The sequence below is a fragment of the Elephas maximus genome, chromosome 1 (assembly GCF_024166365.1).
Source record: "Elephas maximus indicus isolate mEleMax1 chromosome 1, mEleMax1 primary haplotype, whole genome shotgun sequence".
In the NCBI taxonomy this organism is placed as follows: Eukaryota; Metazoa; Chordata; class Mammalia; order Proboscidea; family Elephantidae; genus Elephas; species Elephas maximus.
This window is the reverse complement of record NC_064819.1, coordinates 90,784,617-90,804,721: the sequence shown is the minus strand read 5'-3', so window position 1 is coordinate 90,804,721 and position 20,105 is coordinate 90,784,617. Positions and strand designations below refer to the sequence as shown.

The 20,105-nt window shown below is 40.5% G+C and overlaps 1 long non-coding RNA gene across 1 annotated transcript; it reads right to left on the bottom strand.

The window, feature by feature from the left end:
- Positions 1–7,869: 7,869 nt before the first annotated feature.
- On the bottom strand, positions 7,870–18,277 carry LOC126078419 (uncharacterized). Its single transcript, XR_007518038.1, has 4 exons — positions 18,194–18,277; positions 10,453–10,516; positions 10,039–10,106; positions 7,870–7,935 (listed from the first exon to the last, which is right to left on the bottom strand). It is a non-coding gene; the product is annotated as an uncharacterized LOC126078419 (long non-coding RNA).
- Positions 18,278–20,105: the final 1,828 nt, after the last annotated feature.

Here is a 20,105-nt window from a genome sequence, read left to right as displayed (position 1 = left end):
GAGAGAACAACTAACTCAAATCTCCCGACACCCAGCACTAGTATTATCCAATATATGTCGTTATCTCTCTTATCTCAAAATATTATTTGTAGTTATCCTTATACTCTATTATAATACCTTATATTCAATATACATTATTTTCATGCTGCTTTCACATGCATGAACTCACTTGAGCCTTTCAACAAACTTGTGAATTGTCAGAGAAGAACTCATTATTCTCATTTTACCAATAAATGAAGCAAGGCTCAGAAATGTTAAAGAAAATTTCCAAGGTCAGAGTAGCGAGCTTCTGGAATACAGAGCTTTGACCTTTCAATAGTTCTCTTTCTTTCTACTTTTCAAACATGGAAAAACTATTAGATTGATTGTATCTTCGTGTCCTAGTAATTAACTGGCTGCTCTGACAGCTAGACTGGGACAATGTTGCAGATGACTGCGACATCAGAGTTTAAACATTTTACTATATCCTGTCACTCCAATTTTTTTTTTAAAATTAGGACAGGTAAGGCAGTGTTTTGAGAGATTAAATCCACAGCACCTAGTGCAGGTCCTCCAAGTAGTAAGCCGTTAATGCTTGCTGAATAAATGTATAAATAAAGGTTAAAGTTTGGAAGTGAGGGCAGGAGGCTTAAGAAAGAAAAGAGATATGAAAGCTCCTTTATCACTCGGATGAAACGATAAAAGGCCCATAGTGCTCCGTGCTCCTGGCTTGGGAAATAGAGGAAGAGGTGGAGGAAATGCCAGAATGAGGTGCTGGTTCATCACAGTGGAGTAGGGAGGTAAGGAGTAACTCAAAGGAGCTCTTCTTGGGTGGGGAGCTTTATCAGTTTAGATTTTATCAGGAAAACAGAGCAACTCTCCTATTCCAGAAATAAAGATTTAACAGTAGAATAAAGGATTTCACACTAGTGTTTGAAAATCTGGGACAGCGAAGGTCAGTGAAGGTCTGAGAAGCTGCAATTGGAAGACTGGGGAAGCATATGCTGAGACCTCAGCCTGAAGCACTGAAGTGGGTGTTTCTCAAGAGCATGCTTGCAAAGTGCTATAATTCCCAAAACCGCTGAGAATCTCCCACCATTTGTCTCAGTCTGCATAGGCAAAGCAGGAGACTCTCAGACCTTGCAGAGAAGCTGCTCAGAGTCCCTTCTGCCTGCAACCACCTCTGGAGGCTGATGACCTCTCCCTCTCTTCTGTGTCCCGGTATGTCACGCAGTCCCTCTGTGCATAGGAAAGGGGATTCTGGAGATACATTCCCTAGCTTCTCCTCTTCAGAGAAGGTGCTAGAAGAAGAATGCTGTGTTGACAGCACACAATCCAGAATATGTGTTAATAATAGCTAGCAGAGGTGGGTTGGCTGAGAAGCAAGGGTGCCACTAGCTGGTGTAAACTAGTGATGAGCTTATGAGGTTTATTTAAATTCAGCAAGTGTTTTTTGGTAGCTAGGGACTGTGCTGTAAAAAGAGTAGGCTCATGGTTTGCACAACAATATTTGTCCTTTTGCAACTGACTAATTTCACTCAGCATAATGCCTTCCAGGTTCCTCCATGTTATGAAATATTTCACAGATTCCTCACTGTTCTTTATTGATGCGTAGTATTCCATCGTGTGAATATACCACAATTTATTAAACCATTCATCCGTTGATGGGCACCTTGGTTGCTTCCATCTTTTTGCTATTGTAAACAGTGCTGCAGTAAACATGGGTGTGCATGTATCTGTTCATGTAAAGGCTCTTATTTCTCTAGAATATATTCCAAGGAGTGGGATTGCTGGATCGTATGGTAGTTCTATTTCTAGCTTTTTAAGGAAGCACCAAATCGATTTCCAAAGTGGTTGTACCATTTTACATTCCCACCAGCAGTGTGTAAGTGTTCCAGTCTCTCTACAACCTCTCCAACATTTATTATTTTGTGTTTTTTGGATTAATGCCAGCCTCGTTGGAGTGAAATGGAATCTCATTGCAGTTTTGATTTGCATTTCTCTAATGGCTAATGATCGAGAGCATTTTCTCATGTATCTGTTAGCTACCTGAATATCTTTTTTAGTGAAGTGTTTGTTTATACCCCTTGACTATTTTTGAATTGGTTTATTTGTCTTTTCGTAGTTGAGTTTTTGCAATATCATATAGATTTTAGAGACAGGCGCTGATCGGAAATGTCATAGCTAAAAACATTTTCCCAGTCTGCAGGTAATCTTTTTACTCTTTTGGTGAACTCTTTGAATGAGCATAGACGTTTGACTTTTAGGAACTCCCAGTTATCTAGTTCTCTTCTGCATTGTTAGTAATGTTTTATATACTGTTTATGCCATGTATTAGGGCTCTTAATGTTGTCCCTGTTTTTTCTTCCGTGATCTTTATCGTTTTAGATTTTTTAAAAATCATTTTTATTGTGCTTTAAGTGAAAGTTTACAAATCAAGTCAGTCTCTCACACAAAAACCCATATATACCTTCTACACACTCTCAATTACTCTCCCCCTAATGAGACAGCCTGCTCTCTCCCTCTACTCTCTCTTTTCATGTCATTTTCACCAGCTTCTAACCCCCTCCACCCTCTCATCTCCCCTCCAGGTAGGAGATGCCAACATAGTCTCAAGCGTCTACCTGATCCAAGAAGCTCACTCCTCACCAGTATCCCTCTCCAACCCGTTGTCCAGTCCAATCCATATCTGAAGAGTTGGCTTCGGGAATGCTTCCTGTCCTGGGCCAACAGAAGGTCTGGGGGCCATAACCGGGGTCCTTCAGTCTCAACCAGACCATTAAGTCTGGTCTTATGAGAATTTGGGGTCTGCATCACACTGCTTTCCTGCCCCCTCAGAGGTTCTCTCTTGTGTTCCCTGTCAGGGCAGTCATCGGTTGCAGCCGGGCACCAACTAGTTCTTCTGGCCTCAGGATGATGTAGTCGCTGGTTCATGTGGGCCTTTCTGTCTCTTGGGCTCGTAATCGCCTTGTGTCCTTGGTGCTTTTCACTCTCCCTTGATCCAGGTGGGTCGAGACCAATCGATGCATCTGAGATGGCTGCTTGCTTTTAAGACCCCAGACACCACTCTTCAAAGTGGGATGCAGAATATTTTCTTAATAGATTTTATTATGCCAATTGACTTAGATGTCTCCTGAAACCATGGTCCCCAGGCCCCTGCCCCTGCTATGCTGGCCTTCAAGGCATTCAGTTTACTCAGAAAACTTCTTTGTTTTTGTTTTAGTTCAATTGTGCTGACCTCCCCTGTATTGTGTGCTGTCTTTCCCTTCACCTGAAGTAGTTCATATCTACTATTTAATTAGTGAATGCCCCTCTCCCACCCTCCCTCCCTCCCCCTCTCGTAACCATGAAAGAATGTTTTCTTCTCAGTTTAAACTATTTCTCAAGTTCTTATAATAGTGGTCTTATACAATATTTGTCCTTTTGCATCTGACTAATTTCACCCAGCATAATGCCTTCCAGGTTCCTCCATGTTATGAAATGTTTCACGGATTCCTCACTGTTCTTTATCAATGCATAGTATTGCATTGTGTGAATATACCACAATTTATTTATCCATTCATCCGTTGATGGGCACCTTGGTTGCTTCCATCTTTTTGCTATTGTAAACAGTGCTGCAATAAACATGGGCGTGCATATATCTGTTCATGTAAAGGCTCTTATTTCTCTAGGATATATTCCAAGGAGCGGGATTGCTGGATCGCATGGTAGCTCTATTTCTAGCTTTTTAAGGAAGTGCCAAACCACTTTGGAAATCGATTTGGTGCTTCCTTAAAAAGCTAGATATAGAGCTACCATTTTAGATTTTATATTTAGGTCTTCTATCCGTTTTGAGTTTGTTTTTGCGCATGGTAAGAGGTATGGGTCTTGTTTCACTTTTTTGCAGGTGGATATCCAGTTATGCCAGCACCATTTGTTAAAGAGACTGTCTTTTCCCCATTTAACTGACTTTGGCCTTTGTCAAATATCGGCTGCTCATATATAGATGGATTTATGTCTGGATTCTCAGCTCTGTTCCATTGGTCTATGTATCTGTTGTTGTACCAGTACCAGGCTGTTTTGACTATTGTGGCAGTATAATAGGTTCTAAAATCAGGTAGAGTGAGGCGTCCCACTTTGTTTTTCTTTCCCAGTAATGCTTTACTTATCCAGGGCCCCTTTCCCTTCCATATGAAGTTGGTAATTTGTTTCTCCATCTCGTTAAAAAATGTCAGTGGAATTTGGATCAGAATTGGGTTGTATCTATAGATTGCCTTTGGTAGAATAGACATGTTTACAATGTTAAGTCTTCCTATCCATGAGCAAGCTATGTTTTTTCACTTCTGTAGGCCTCTTTTGATTTCTTGCAGTAGCGTCTTGTAGTTTTCTTTGTATAAGTCTTTTATGTCTCTGGTAAGATTTATTCCTAAGTATTTTATCTTCTTGGGGGCTACTGTAAGTGGTACTGATTTGGTGATTTCCTCTTCGATGTTCTTTTTGTTGGTGTAGAGGAATCCAACTGATTTTTGCATGTTTATCCTGTATTCTGATACTCTGCTCAACTCTTCTATTAGTTTCAGTAGTTTTCGTGAGGATTCTTTAGGGTTTTCTGTTTATAAGATCATGTCGTCTGCAAATAGAGATACTTTTACTTCTTCCTTACCAATCTGGATGCCCTTTATTTCTTTATCTAGTCTAATTGCTCCGGCTAGGACCTCCAGCACAATGTTGAATAAGAATTGTGATAAAGGGCATCCTTGCCTGGTTCCCGATCTCAAGGGGAATGCTTTCAGACTCTCTCCATTTAGGATGGTGTTGGCTGTTGGCTTTGTATAAATGCCGTTTATTATGTTGAGGAATTTTCCTTCTATTCCTATTTTGCTAGGAGTTTTTATCATGAATCGGTGTTGAACTTAGTCAAATGCCTTTTCTGCATCGATTGATAAGATCATGTGGTTCTCGTCCTTTGTTTTATCTATATGATGGATTACATTAATTGTTTTTCTAATGTTGAACCATTCCTGCATACCTGGTATGAATCCCAGTTAACCCAAACCAAAAACCCACTGCCATCAATTCCAACTCATAGCGACCCTATAGGACAGAGTAGAACTGCCCTGTAGTGTTTCCAAGGAGTGCCTGGAGGATTCGAACTGCCAACCTCTTGGTTAGCAGCCGTAGCACTTAAGCACTACGCCACCAGGGCTTCCAAATCCCACTTGGTCATGGTAAATTACTTTTTTGATATGTTGTTCAATTCTTTTGGCTAGAATTTTGTTGAGGATTTTTGCATCTAAGTTCGTGAGGGATACAGGTCTGTAATTTTTTTTTTTTTTAACCTGGTTTTGATATCAGGGTTATGCTGGCGTCATAGAATGAGTTTGGGAGTATTCCATCCTTTTCTATGCTCTGAAATACCTTTAGTAGTAGTGGTATCAGCTCTTTTCTGAAAGTTTGGTAGAACTCTGCAGTGAAGCTGACTGGGCCAGGGCTTTTTCGTTGTTCTTGGGAGTTTTTTAATTACCTTTTCAATATCTTCTTTTGTTATGGGTTTATTTAGTTGTTCTATCTCTGTTTGTGTTAGTTTAGGTAGGTACTGTGTTTCTAGAAATTCATCCGTTTCTTCTAGGTTTTCAAATTTGCTAGAGTGCAATTTTTCATAGTAATCTGATATGATTCTTTTAATTTCAGTTGGGTCTGTTGTGATATCACCCATCTCATTTCTTATTTGGGTTATATGCTTCCTCTCCTGTTTTTCTTTTGTCAGTTTGGCCAATGATTTATCAATTTTGTTAATTTTTTCAAAGAATCAGCTTTTGGTCTTATTAACTCTTTCACTTGTTTTTCTGTTCTCTGTTTTATTTAATTCTGCTCTAATTTGTATTATTTGCTTTCCTCTGGTGCCTGAGGGTTTCTTTCGTTGCTCTTTCTATTTGTTCAAGTCGTAGGGATAATTCCGTGATTTGGGGCCTTTCTTCTTTTTGGATGTGTGCATTTATTGATATAAATTAACTTCTGAGCACTGCTTTAGCTGAGTCCCAAAGGTTCTGATAGGAAGTGTTTTCATTCTCATTGGATTCTATGAATTTCTTTATCCTATCCTTAAAGTCTTCTACAACCCAGTCGTTTTTGAGCAGGGTATTTTTCATTTTCCAAGAGTTTGATTTCTTTTCCCTGTTTTTTCTGTTATTGATTTCTACTTTTATGGCCTTATGGTCAGAGAAGATGCTTTGTAATATTTCAATGTTTTGGATTCTGCTAAGATTTGTTTATGACCTAATATGTGGCCTACTCCAGAGAATGTTCCGTGTGTGCTAGGAAAGAAAGTATACTTTGCTGCTGTTGGGTGGAGTGTTCTGTATATGTCTATTAGGTCAAGTTGGTTGATTGTGGCATGTAGATCCTCCGGGTCCGGGGTCCATGGGCGCGGGAAGGGGAGAAGGGTGAGGGGTGAGGGGTGAAGGGGGAGGGGGGAGGGGTGAGGGGTGAGGGGTGAGGGGTGAGGGGCTCGTGGGCGGAGAAGGGGCGGCGGGAGGAGCAGGGCCGGGGTGTAGGGCCGGAGTGGGGGCTCTGGGCGGTGGCGGCTTCCCCGAGGGTCCTGCGTCCCAGCCAAGCGGTCCCCTCGCTCCTCCCTCCTCAGAGGCCGTTTCCCCCCCGACCCCGCACTCACCCGCCCGGGTCTGGGTCAGGGCCAGGGCCCCCGAGAGCAGCAGGAGGAGGGTCCGGGGCGCCATGACCCGGGTACGAGGGTTCTAGGGAGAACTGCGTCCCGGTCGGTCCTAGCGGACCTTAGTAGCAGTAACCGCGGGGACGGTGATTGGCTTCTCCAGAAATCGGAGACCCAATTGGAGTGAGAACTGGGGTGACGTCATGTGTGTCCAAGCAGAAGGAACAGGCCCAGGCTGTGAAAGCGAGAAGGGAAACGCCGCGGCGACTGGGAATCTCCAACACTAGGCCACCCCACTCCTGACACCGCCATTGGACCTGAATGCCTGCCCGGGGACTGGGACTTTGCTTTGACCCCTTTCCTCCTGCACCGAGCTTTCTTTACTACACTGTCTACTTAAGTCCTGGGCCAGGACCTGCTTAAGTCAGAGGTTTTTGTTAATTTCAGAATCTCTGTGTTGTTGTTGTGTGCCCTGGAGTGGATTCATAAAAACCAAAACAGCTGTTGTCATGGAGTCGATTCCGACTCACAGCGCCCCTGTGGGACAGAGTAGAACCGCCTGATTGAGTTTCCAAGGAGGATGGTGGATTTAAACTGTCGACTTTTTGGTTAGCAGTCCTTGTAGCTCTTAGCCACTGGGCCACCACGGCTCCAAAGTGGATTCATAGCCGCCCTAAACGACAGAACAGAAAAGACCCCACAGGGTTTACTTAGGCTGTGCTCTTTAAAAGTGAGCCCTGGAGGCGCAGTGGTTAAGAGCTCAGGCTGCTAACCAAAAGGTCGGCAGTTAGAATCCACCAGCAGCCCCTTGGAAACCCTATGGGGCAGTTCTACTCTGTCCCATAGGGTTCCTATGAGTCAGAACCGAACTGACAGCAACAGGTTTGGGTTTAACGGGTTAATCTTTAAAGGAGCTGATGGCCAGGTCTTTTTTCCTGAGGAGCAGCTCGTGGGTTCCAACCACCGACCTTTGGGCAAGCAACCAAGAACTTGACCAGTGTGCCACCGGGGTTCCTTAGTATTTCTATTCACTCTTAGAAATTAATGAGGAACTGAAAGAAATTTTGTTTATATGGGTTTACCTATATTAACCATATAGAAATTGAGACAGAATTAAAAGTTTTAAATTAATTTAAAATATTAATCACATTAAACTTTAACAGAGATAATATATTTTCATGAAAAATAAATATTTTCCAAAGTAAACCAATGTAGCGAGAAGAGTAGATCATTTTACATCTTTGCATGTCTCTTTCTTATCTGTGTCAATAGAAGACTTCTGGATTTTCATATCTGCTTCCACATTCAATCTGTTATTTTGGTTGAGGTGGATACAAAAAGAAACACAGTGTCACACAAACATGAAGTTGGAAAAGGGTGGAGTATTTTCAATAAAAACGCATTTCTAATAAATTGTGAATGTTCATCTTTGATATTTCACTAAAGCTACAGACTTAGGAGTTTCTTAAATGTTAGTAATCGAAAACTCTGTTATTGATTATTTCATATTCTGTCCATTAAAACCCAAAGATCCGTCTTGCACATTGAATGAATCTTGTTCTAATGCATGAGTTTTTTCAAGTGATGCATTAGTTCACTGACTATGCAGAGCTTCCAATGTTGAAACATTTCATTACAAAATATCAAAAAGTCACATTTGTTAGTATTACTGCTCCCCCCCCCATCCTAGCAGAAAAGTTTGCAAGTTTCGGAAATCTGTAGAACTTGTAGTGGATACAAGTTTTCTAATATTCTAATATCTTAAGAGGTTGCATTTTATCATAGGCAACAATATTGTCAATTGGTTTCATTGAAGTGACAGGCTTGCTAGTTGTTTGTTTTTGAGACAGTGCCAAATATACAAGAGTTTCTCTGTCATTCCTTCTTTCAAGTAAAAATGATATTCCATAAAAAAAAAAAAAAGGCTAGTTCAGCTCACACAAATTATTTTCCTTGGGACAAGCATGGTACTTTGGAATGTAAGAGGAGTGCTTTATGTATACTTCTGGCTTCATCACATAGGATATGAAAAGACATGGACTCAAGGATGGTGATTTAATAAAGTTAATAACTTTTAATGCTTCAATCAGTACACCTTTAAGTGAAGCTGTTTTTTTTTTCTGCAAGTAGGCAATAGTGAAGAACACAATTACTATTGCAGTTTGATGACATAGCCTTGAGTCTTGCTATGTTCCCAGCTGATTTCCCTCAGTGCATATATCAACACAGTGAAAAAGAGTAATAATTTCTCAGTAATGTTATGAAAATAGTTTTGACTTCACGGATCTTGTGAAAGAACCTCAGTGATTCCAAGAGTGCCACAGATCACACTTTGAGCCCTGCTGTTCTGAGTAAACCAGGGAGTCCCTTAAATGGCCACAGCCTCTTTGCCTCCTCTTCACCTCCCAGAATCCCTCTTCCTGAGCTGGACTCTCTGCCTCCCAAAGCTTAGCTTAGGCCTCTTCCCATGGACTCTTTTAGAAAATTTACTCCCTGGAAATTTAATGCTAAACAGTGTCCTCAGTCACAAAACTGAGGTATATGGAATGATGTTTCCCTTTTGGAATTGGGAATGTTTGTGAAGGCACCAGATGGAGATTCACTCATGATGTGCTTTGATTTTGTTACACACCAGCTTAATGTAGATCCAAATTCCAGAGAGTTGGAAAATCTGATGCAATCTGTGTGGGAAATAATAAGGGCCCCTCATTATAAATGGGTCTAAGGCACTTGAGGTCCATAAACCACCAAGAGCAGCACTGTCGATAAAACTTTCTGTGGTGAAGGAATTGTAAATCTGTGCTGTCCAGTACAGTAGCACTAGTCATGATTGGTTATGGACCACATGAAATGAGGTTAGTGCAACTGAACAGTTGAATTTTTAGTTTAACTTCATTAGTTTCAATAGCCACACCTGACTGGTAGCTACCATATTTAACAGTACATATCTGCAGTGTTCTGAATTTTCAATATTTCCCCCAAAGATACTGTATGATTTATAGATTGACGTATATTAAAATTATCTTTATTTAAAAGCCATGGATTTGTCTATGTGGGTCTTAGACACATCCTTAAAATACAGAGCACCCATAAATGTTTAATTAATAGGTATTTAACAGTTAGAGTGTACAGACATTAACCAAAACATGATTTATCACCTCAAGATTACCAGTGTTCAAAACTGCTCACCACCAGTGTCAAAGCTTGTTTGCATTTCATTGAGACTCTTGGCATTATTGTTTTCTTTAATCTTAGGAGGAAATGAGTCTTCACTTATTCATGGGAAAGTTCTTGTTGATACCACACATATGAAATGCCCTGTAGGTCTTGTAGATACGTTGTTTTTACATTATGAAACAAGAGATTCAAAGCTTAGAATTGCACCACCTTAGAATTCTTTACCTATTGCTCACCTTTCTCCAAAATTCAAGCCATTTTATTATCCTTGACTCTCAGATCCCTCTCTCTTCATCGCCTGTACCTAGAGGAAAATGTACATGAAATTCTTCCAGTTGTGAAGCAAAGGATTCTCTAAGCATGACCCAAGATACAAAACAATACAAAACTAATCAAAACACAAAATTGGTGGAAGTTTTGACTAAATGCAAATTAAAAACTTCTTATGGCAACTACAAATCAATAGATAACACAATTATATGAAAGGCATATTAAAATTATGTAATAAGAACAAAATTATATGCAATTATATCCAATCAGAGAACAAGAAATAGCTGTTTGGCATTAAAAATATCAGAATGTAAACATGCTGTAGTTACAATCCAGAAGAAATTTCATAGAAGTTCCCAATATCTTATCCACAGGTTTACCTTGATTCCAGAATATTGTTGCCTTGGTCTGAGAGTATCCTCTTGAGTTCTGGGACAGTTTCACCTGGTATTTTGGAAAAAGAATGATTTCAAAATAAAGTTCATCTGTTTGAGGCTGAGAGTTCAAGAAAACTCAGGACCGAGGAGCAAGGGTAGAGCAGACACCTCAGCAGCAGTGTCTGCTGAAGTGCAAGGCAGTTGAAGAAATGTTTGTTTTCTTTTGGCTGGTGGGTATAGCTGTGTTTTATCAGTGAAATGGCTCATGCGAAACATACTTTCAAAAGAATTTCTTTAAAGGCCCCAGCAAGACTGTGCCACTGGCCACCACAATCCTCCCAGTTTGGTGAGAATAACCTTGTAAGCAGAGCAGGCACCAACCAGCTCATGACAAGTTCCAGCTTGAAGTTTTATAAAATTAACTATAATGTTGAGAAGAGGATTGAACATAGAATTCAACATATATCTTGCATATATAACCTAACTTTTTAGCTTAATAAAATTGCTGTAAAGAAGACTGGTTATAAAGTCATTCTTAGAAAGCTAGGTCACAGTTTAGTGTTTGGAAGAAATCCTGGCTAACTTTTGCCACCTAGTGGGAAAATAGTGTGACTGCATCTAGGTAGCCTCAGTTTTAAAGATTGAAGGAATCTCAGAATCCATCGTAGCCAAATTTTGTTTTCAGATGAAGTGAGGGGGCAAGTAACAAACATCCAGTACTAGTATTTTCCAATATATATTTCTACCCTTTGTTATCTCAAATTATTTCTACTTCTATTTATGCTCTATTACCCAACCCATCCAGTGCCATCGAGTAGAACTGCCCCGTAGAGTTTCCAAGGAGCACTTGGTGGATTTGAACTGCCGACCCTCAGGTTAGAAGCTGTAGCACTTAACTACTACGCCACCAGGGTTTCCATGCTCTATTATACTACCTTATATTTGATACAAGGAGTCCTAGTGGTGCAGTGGTTAAAGCACACTGCTGCTAACCAAAAGGTTGGCAGTTCAAACCTACCAGCTGCTCCTGGGAAGAAAGATGTGGCAGTCTGCTTCTATAAAGATTACAGCCTTGGAAATCTCATGGGGCAGTTCTGCTCTGTCATACAGGGTTGCTGTGAGTTGGAATTGACTCAACGGCACAGAACAACAACAACACATTTGACATAAAAGGAGCCCCAGTGGCAAGACAGTTAAGTACTTGGCTGCTAACCTAAAGGTCCACAGTTTGAACTCACCCATCGGTTTGAAACCACCCATCAGTTCAAACCCACCCAGCTGCTCCATGGAAGAAAGACCTGGTGACCTGCTTCCGTAAAGATTACAGCCTAGAAAAGCCTATGGGACAGTTCCACTGTGTCACGCGGGGTTGTAATGAGTTGGAATTGACTTGATGGCACCCAACAACAACAACAAATATTCAATAAACGAATTTTCAAGACGCTTTCACATATATTAACTCATTTTACCCTTACAACAACCCTGTAAGGTTGTCAGAGAAGAACTTATTATCTTCATTTTACCAGTAAAAAAAGCAAGGCCCAAAAATGTTAAGTAAATCTCCCAAGGTTAGAGTAGTGAGCTTTCGGACATGAAGATCCTCTGACCTTCCAAGGGTCCTCCTGCCCTCTGTAAAAAATAATGTGAAAACATCAGGTTGTCTGCATCTTCATACCTTAGTAATTAACTGACCGCACTGAGAGATAGGCTGGGACAATGTTGTGGATGAACTTGATGCCAGAATTTAAAAACTTGATTTTGTCCTGTTTCCCCCAAACTAGTCTCTCGCCCCCGCCCCAACTTAGATAAGGGCAAAAAAGGCAGTGCTTTGAGAGATAAAATGCATGTTACCTAATGCAGTTCTTCCAGTTGGTAAGCTATTACCACATGTTGAATAAATGGACATATGAAGGTCAAAGTTTGGAAGGGATGGGAGGAAGCCTAAAGGAGGAAAATAAATACACAAGCTTCTTTATCACTTGGATGAAATGATAAAAGGTCTGTAATGGATAGGAGGAACAGTGGGGTTGGGAAGTTAGAAGAAGGGGTGGAAAGCTGCCAAAATGTGGAGTCTGGCTTGTCACAGTAGGAGAAGGAGAGGAGAAAAGTAACTCAAAGTTTGAGTGAGGGTGAGAAGGAATGAGGAAACCAGAGATTAGCAGTATTAGGAGGCTAGAAGATCGAATTGACCGCGCAGGCTCTAGGGGAATGCTTTCTCTCTCTGTTCGCTCTGGGGGAAGGTCCCTGTCTCTTCAGCTTCTATTCCGTTGCTCCTTGATGATTTTCCTGTGCATGGCATCTACCTCCTCATCTATTTTCTCTTTTCTGTTGTAATCTGCCCTTTTTATATCTCATAAGTGATTAGCTTAAAACTCACCCTATACTAACATGGCCTCTTAACATAACAAAGAAAACCTGCTGGTATAGGGGTTAGGTTTTATGGCACATGTTTTTTGGGGACACAATTCAATCCACAACAATTACTATAACTTTATAGAACGTCTTGATCAGGTAAAGCAAGTCCTCTAATTTTCTTCATCTTTTCTCTGGTTATTCTAGACCCTTTATGTTTTCATATACATTTTAAAATCAGCTCTTCAATTTCTACCAGAAAGCCTCCTAGAATTCTGAATGGCATTTTGTTGAATTTATAGATCAGGATGGGAAGAATTGTCACCTTAACAATGTTGAGTCTTACAGTCCATATACATGGTATGCATTTATTTTGATTTTTTTAAGTTTCAGCAGTGTTTTGGTTTTCAGAGGTCTTGGACATTGCCTTAGTCATCTAGTGCTGCTGTAACAGAAATACCACAAGTGGATGGCTTTAACAAACAGAAGCTTATTCTCTCACAGTCTAGTAGGCTGAAGTCCAAATTCAGGACATCGCCTCCAAGAGAAGGCTTTCTCTGTCAGCTCTGGAGGAAGGTCCTTGTCATCAATCTTCCACTGGACTAGGAGCTTCTCCATGCAGTAACCACAGGTCCAAAGGACTTGCTCTGCTCCCTGCACTGCTTTCTTGGTGGTATGAGGTCCCCCTGTCCCTCTACCCGCTTCTCTCTTTTATATCTCAAAAAAGATTGGCTCAAAACACAATCTAATCTTGCAGATTGGGTCCTGCCTCATTAACATAACTGCCACCTATCCAACCTGATTAACATCATAGAGGTAGGATTTACAGCACACAGGAAAACCACATCATATGAAAAAATGGTAGACAATCACACAGCCTAGCCAAATTGATAAACATATTTTTTGGGGACACAATTCAATCCATGACAGACATCTTTTGTTAAGATTCATTCCTATGCACTTTATGTTTATTGGCACATAGAACAACTTTTTATTTTATTTCCAGTAGTTTGTTGCTTATATGTAAGAATACAGTTGTTTTTTTACATTAACCTTGTATTCTGTCAGTCTGTTTTATTAATATTTTGTTAAAGACTTTTGTTTCTATTGTCATGATTGATAGTAGCCTATAACTTTCTTTCTCCTACTTTTTTTTTTTTTGTAATATCTTTTTCAGAATTATGTTGGTCTCCTAAAACAAGTTGTATAGAGTTCCTTTCTCCCCTGTTTTCTGAAAATGTTTGAGTAAAATAGGTATTATTTATTCCTTGAATGTTTGATGGAGTTCATCAGTGAAACAATCTGGGTCTGGAGTTCTTTCTTTTGGAAGGGTAGTGATTATATAAATTCAATTTCTTAAGTAACTACGGGGACATTGAGATTTTGTTTTTTCTTGTGTCAATTTTGTTAACTTTTAATTTTCAATAAATTTGCCACTTTCATCTCAGTTGTTAATTTTTTGGCATAAAAATATTGGTCTCTTATTATCTTTTAAATTGCTGTAGGATCTGTGGTGATAATCCCGTTTTTATTCCTGATACCGGTGATTTTTGTTCTTTTCTTCTTGACCAAGAACTAATTTTTTTGGCTTTGTTAATTTTCTCTACTGCTGTCTGTTTTCTATTTAGTTGATTCCTGCTCTTATCTTTAATGTTTTTTCCTTTTATTTACCTTGGGTTCATTTTGGTTTTCTTTTTCTAATTTCTCAAGGTTCAACTTAAGTCACTGATTATAGATCTTTTTTTTTTTTTCTAATCTAAGTAATTAAAGCTTAAAGTTTCCCTCATATCACTACTTTAGCTGCATTTCACAAATTTGGTATGTTGTACTTCTGTCATCATTCAATTGAAAATGCTTTGTAACTTCCCATGTGAGTTTGTCTTTGACCCCTGAAATATACAAAAATATGTTGTTTACTACACTAACCATGCCCTCATCTACCCTGACACCAGAAGAGCTAGATAGTGCCCAGCTACCACTAATGACCATTCTGATCAGGCCCACAATAGATGGATTCTGGTAGACAAGAGAAAAATGTGGAAGAGAACTCAAATTCTTGAAAAAATCCAGGGTTACTGGACCAGTTGAGACTAGAGGACTCCCTGAGACTATTGCCCTAAGATACTCTTTAAGCCATAAGCCAAAATTATCCTTTCAGGTCACCTTTTAGCTAATCACAGATTAACTCACGAAATAAAGAATATCACCTGTGAGAAAGAACTCTTTTAAAAAACCTTCTAACTGAGACCAAGTAGTCAAAAATTACTCTAAAGCAAAGATAAGAAGGTAAAGGGGCAGGGAAACTAGAGTACAGGATATTTGTATAACAAGCACGGATTGAATGAGAATGACACATTGTGAAAAACATAACCAATATGACTGAATAATTTGTATAGAAATTATCAAATGGGAACTTAATTTGCTCTGTAAACTTTCACCTTAAACACAATAAAATATTATTAAAAAGCAAAAAATATTTTGATTAATATCCACATATTTGAGTCTCTGGATATTTCCTATGGTATTAATTTCTAATTATACTGTGGTCAGAGAATACACTTTGTGTGATTTTGACTGTTTTACATTTATTGAGATGTGTTTTCTAGCACAGTATATGGCCCATCTATCTTGTGCACTGGAAAAGAATGTTTATTCTTCAACTGTTGGATGAAAAGGTCTGTAAATGACAATTAGATCAAAGTGGTTGGTAGTGTTTTTCAGATTCTCTGTCTTTACTGATATTTTGTTTAGTTGTTCTAGCAATTGTGGAGAGCCAGGTGTTAAAAATCTTCTACTATGATTGTGGAATTGGAGGAGTGATCTTTTTTAACTCATATTTAACAGATCCACCTGTGATGGGCCACTTCCAGGGCCATTCCAGCCCAACAGGCTTTTCAGCTTCAGTAAATGAAGGCCATCTCTGTGCCCCAGGAAGCCTAGGAGTGAGGATTTGCAGAGAAAAAGACATGTTCTCTTGGATTGGCTTTACCAAGGTCAATCTATCAATAACCTGGCCCCAGAGAGTGAGCCACCCCGACTACAACTGGCCTTCTGGCTCTTACTCAGGTCTCTCCTCCATCCCAACTCTCAAAATTCAACAACAAAAAAAACTTACACTATTTATTTAGAAAGTAGGCAAATTCAATGAGCAAACATTTCGCTGAGGAGAATTGTGAATGGCAATGAATACGAAAAGATATTCAACAGTATTGGTCATTAAAAAAAAAGAAAACCTGTTGTCATTGAGTCGATTCCGACTCCTAGCAACCCTGTAGGACAGAGTAGAACTGCTCCATAGAGTTTCCAAAGAGCACCTCCTGAATTTGAACTGCCAACCTTTTAGTTGACAGCTGTAGCACTTAACCACTATGCCACCGGAGTTCTCACTGGTCATTAGGGAAAGGCAAATTGAAACCACAATGAGATATCACTACATACCTTTCAGAATGGATAAAATGAAAAATAGTAATAACGCCAAATGCTGTTGAGGATGAGGAGAAACTGGACTGCTCAGTCATTGCTGGTGGGAATGTAAAATGGTACAGCCACTCTAGAAAATGCTATGGCAGTTTCTTACAAAACTAAACACACACTACCGTAAAACCTAGCATTTGCATTTGACCATTTATCCCAGAGAAATGAAAACTTATGCTCACACAAAAACCTATAATGTGCTTGTTCATAGCAGCTTTATTTGTAATAGCCAAAAACTGGACAGAACTCAAGTGTTCTTCAGTGGATGAATGGTTAAACAAAACTTTTATACATCTATCCCATGGTTTGTTGTTGTTGTTGTGTGCCTTTGAGTAGATTCCTATAGGACAGATTAGAACTGCCTCATAAGTTTTCCTAGGCTATAATCTTTAGGAAAGCATATCTCCCACGCAACAAGTGGCTGATGGATTTCTACCACCAACATTTTGGTTAAAAGCTGAGCACTTAGCTACGACGCCACTAGGGCTCCCTTACCATGGGACAAAAGCAAAACCAAACCTGTTGCCATCAAGTTGATTTTGATTCATAGTGACCCTATGGGATAGAGTAGAACTGCCCTGTAGGGTTTCCAAGGAGAGGCTGGTGGATCCGAACTGCGAGCCTCTCAGTTAGCAGCCATACTCTTACCCACTGCACTACCAGGGCTCCTACCATGGAATACTACTCTGAAATTAAAGAAATGACATATCAATACACAAAATTACCTAGATAAAGCTCCAGAGAATTACACTGAGTGAAAAGAGTCAATCTCAAAAAGCTACATATTGTATGATTCCATTTCTATAACATTCTCAAAATGACAAAATTATAAAGATGAAAAACAGGTTAGTGGTTGCTAGAGAGTAAGGTGAGGTGTGGCTGTGGCAATAAGAGGGTAGCACCCCCAAGGGATTCCTTATGATGGAACTGTTCTGTTTCTTAATTGTGGTAGCAGTCACACGAATCTACACATATGATAAAATTGCAGAGAGCTAAATACGCACACACACACACAAATGAGTGCATATGAAACTGGTGACATCGGAAAGAGATCAATGATTTGTATCAGTATCAATACCCTGGTTATGATATTGTACTACAAGTTAAGCAAGATGCTACTATTGGAGGGAAAATGGGTAAGATGTAAATAGAATCTCTATTATTTCTTCCAACCGCATATGAATCTAGGATTTTCTCAAAATCAAAACAATTTTCAAGTTAAAAAAAAATAAAATTTTAAATAGTTTATCCCCCATGCATCCTTTTTCTCGAAAACAGAAGATGTGCCAACCCTTGAGAGGGAGAAGGGGATCTGCAGGAAAATGCGAGAGTAAGACTGGATGGCAGAGTGGGTAGCAGGCCCAGAGAGTGACCCGGACTGCCAAGGGTACTTGGGAGCTTTGCTACATTTGGAGGCATGGAGAAGAAATTTACAACCAGAGGTGAGCTAGGGTGCAAATTAGTGAAAAATACATGGAAAATCAATCAAATAAAACCCCCAGGCAATGATTCCATTCCTGGAAAGTAAAAGGGTATGAATAAAAGAAAAATGAAATATAGTTTACATGGGTAATGTTCGCCTGGGTAAATAATCAGAAAACTGTCTCCTCCTGATCCAGCCAAAGTCACCTTCAACCTACATAGGGAAGATGAGGATGGAAAAGGGTGTAAAGAGGGAGTAGGGTGGCCGTGGAAATAAAATCTGAATTCTCATTTCAGGATTGGGAATCAATAAATAATGTAAAATTGAAGGGTCGAGAAGCAGTGACCAGATCATGTTATTTACAGAGACAGAGATGGTTGACACGAAATAAGCTAAAAGGCTTGAAAGTGGCTGCTTTCTGGAAGCAGGGAGGGAAGGAGGATTGTTTTTGTTAAAGTGACCAGCGGGGACTGTTTGGTTCTCTTGAGTTCTTACCCAGCACCTCTCCCTTAAGGACTGGATCTCCCTTTCTCTTGCAAAACAGCCAGCCTCCAGCAGAAGATTCCATCTCTGTCTTGGAAGTTGTGTTGGTGCAGCCTCTTCAGCCCACATACCCATCACTCTTTGTGATCCATCATTTTCCAGGATCGGATAAGAACGGGAGTGGGTTTACAGCTCTGGAACCTGGGAAGAGTCCTGGGGAATTGATGACTGTGTGAGGATAGCTGCTTGGGTCCCTGGGAAGTCCTGGAGTCCCCATCAGGCCTGTCCCAGAGCAGAAAGGGCCTGCCAGGCAGAGGACAGGGGTGGGCAAAGGCGGGGGTGGGTCGTTGGAGACAAATTCAGACTACGGAGTGAAAACAGAACCTGCATCTTAGGCTCACTACGAGGACAGTCAAGGCAGGAGCCAAAGACGCTTGGCTGACAAGTACATCTGGAAGAGGTGGGGGTCTTGGAATGGGAGCAAAGGAGTGGGACAAAAAGCTGGAAGTGCAGGAAAAAGTGTGCATCTGAGAATCAGTTACAAGTTTCATTTTATTAAGTTTCTAAGCAAGTTAGTGTCTGACTTCCAGCAGGTGGAGGAGTCTGTGCTGTGAGACGAGCCAGAGATGAACTTCTGAAGGTATTCCCAGACCCCACACCTGGGTTACAGCACTTACTAGAAGCAAATCCTGAATCAGGAGATCTCCCTAGTCATGACACAGCCTTGCCCCCTCTTTTCCCTTCTTACTCCTATTTTTCTCCCTGCCTTTCCTGTTCTCCTGGCATCCACCCAGTTGTCACTCTGCCTCTCTCCTCTTTCTTCCCCTCCGGTATTTCAGGAAGGAACTTCAGGCTGAGGTCAGATGTTTCAAGAATTTATTAAGAGGTCTTTGGAGGTGTGTTGTAGGACAATAATGTCCCCCCCCACCCCCAGCTGCCAACATCTGATCCTCAGCTCTATGAGGGTGGTCATCTGGTCAACCCATGGTTCAGGGAAGGAAACTGAGCCAGAATCCTGTCTATGTCTCAAGGATCGAGTCTTATAAGGGACTCATGAGTTAGAGAACACCCCATCCTCTGGATAAGACCCCCCGCCAGCTTGAGAAGTCCGACTGGAAGGAGCAAGAATGATCACAAATCAGCAGAGGGACCACTTGTGCTCATCTATCTGCAGGTTTTCTGCTGTGGCCTCAGGAACTCCAGTCTGAGCTGACCTGGATTTTTGAAGCCATCCCTGTAAAATAGGAAGAAAATCAGACATGCGAAACCTCAAAAGTTTCCCTTCTGTGAACACTTTTTCAGGAAGCTGGGGTTAAGCTCCAGGAAAGGAGGGAGTATACCTAAAGAGAGGAAGACCTGGGATCTGGGAAAACTGGACTTCGATCCAGGAGAGAAAGATGGCAGTCACCAGGAAGAGGGGCAGTGGGGGAGTCTGACAGGACAGCTGGATAATGGATCCAGAGAGGGACAGGGCAGCCTGCATGGGTGGGAAGGCACAGGGGAGCTTTCAAGAAAATGACCTTGATGGTAACCATCGTGAGAAGGGATTTCCTCAAGCAGGGGAGTGCTGGGATAAAGTCATAAAAGGAAGTGGAAAGTATGAAAATGAAAACCCCCAGGCAATTAATAAATCTCTGAGAAACAACAAGATGTATGGAAAGAACAATTAAGGAAGTTTAGAATATGCCTCTGCAGTGAGTAACATTTCCGTAGAAAAAAACGTTCTAACTCTGATGTCAGATTCAGTCAAAATTATCACACGCCTATATGGGGAGGATGAAATTGTGTATTTGAAGAAGAGGGGGCTGTGTATGGAATAGATATTGGGAAGTAAACAGTGCTTAAAGCTGAAAAATAAAAAAGTTGAACAAAAGTTTGCCATTTAAAGTCAAGATAAATAACAAAACATAAGCTAAAAGACTTG